Genomic DNA, 1,377 nt, shown 5'->3' on the forward strand with positions numbered 1-1,377 from the left:
AGCCTGTGCCAGTGCTCTGGCACCCTCACATTTTTTCCTAGGCCTCGCTGAATGGCTGCACAGCCTTCTGGTGTGCCAGCTGCTCCTTCCACTTGCTGACAGTGCTTTCTAAACCCTCGTCCACATCATTGATGAATATATTGGAAAGCACCGGCCCGCAGGCCACCAACTAGACTCTGCGCCATTGACCACAACTCTCTGACTTCTTTCCTTGAACCAGTTAGTGACCCACCTCAATACTCGATCATCCAGACCACACTTCTTCAGTTTAGTTACGAGAATGCTGTCAGAGATATCAAATGCTTTACTGAAATCCAGATAAATCACTTCCACTGCACTGCCATCATTTATGTCCTCATAAAAGGCTATCAGGTTGGTTAAACATGGCTTTCCCTTGCTGACTGCTCCTAATGACCCTCTTATCTATATGCCTAGAGACAGCACCAAGGATAAGTTGTTCCATCACCTTTCCAGGGATGGAGGTGAAGGTGACTGGTCTGTAGTTACCTGGGTCCTCCTTCTTCCTTTTTGAAGACTGGAGTGACATTCGATTGCCACCAGTCCTCAGGCACCTCCTTTGTTGCCCATGACTTACCAAAAAAGATGGAAAGTGGCCTGGCAGTGACTTCCACCCTCTTCCACCCTGGCAGTGACCAGCTCCCTCAGCACCTGCGGGTGCATCCCATCAGGGCCTGTGGATTTATGGAAGTTCAGATTGCCTAATTGATCCCAGTCCTCATCAACCAAGGCTAACTCCTCCTTTGTCTTGACTTCCTCTGGGGCCTCAGGGGACTGGCGCTCCTGAGGACGGTCTCCAGCAGCATAAACAGAGGCAAAGAAGGCATTCAGTAACTCTGCCTTATCTGTATCCTCTGGCTCCAGGGCACCCACCCACCTCATTCAGCTGTGGGCCTACATTGCCTCTAGTGTTAGTTTTGTCAGCAATGTATTTGAAGAAGCCCTTTATGTTGTCCTTGACCTCCCTCACAAGATTTAATTCCAAGGAGACCTTAGCTTTCCTAGTTGCCTCCCTATGTTCTCTGACCACAGCCTTATATTCCACCAAGTGGCCAGCCCCTCCTTCCATGATCTATACGCTCTCTGCTTCCACTTGAGTTTGCCCAGCAGTTCCCTGTTTAGCCATGCAGCTCTCCTGGCTCTTTCTTGATTTCCTACCCATTGGAACATACTGATCTTGAGCTTGGAAGAAGTGATCCTTGAATATTATCCGTCTTGGGCCCCTTTACCTTCTAGTACCCTGTCCCATGGGATTTCCCCCAGCAATTGCTTGAAAAGGCCAAAGTTGGCCCTGCTGAAGTCCAGGGTTGTGGTCCTGCTTGGTATTCTGTTCCTACCACACAAGATCCTGAACTCTAT

Source organism: Apaloderma vittatum, unplaced genomic scaffold (genome assembly GCF_000703405.1).
Source record: "Apaloderma vittatum isolate BGI_N311 unplaced genomic scaffold, ASM70340v1 scaffold13988, whole genome shotgun sequence".
In the NCBI taxonomy this organism is placed as follows: domain Eukaryota; kingdom Metazoa; phylum Chordata; class Aves; order Trogoniformes; family Trogonidae; genus Apaloderma; species Apaloderma vittatum.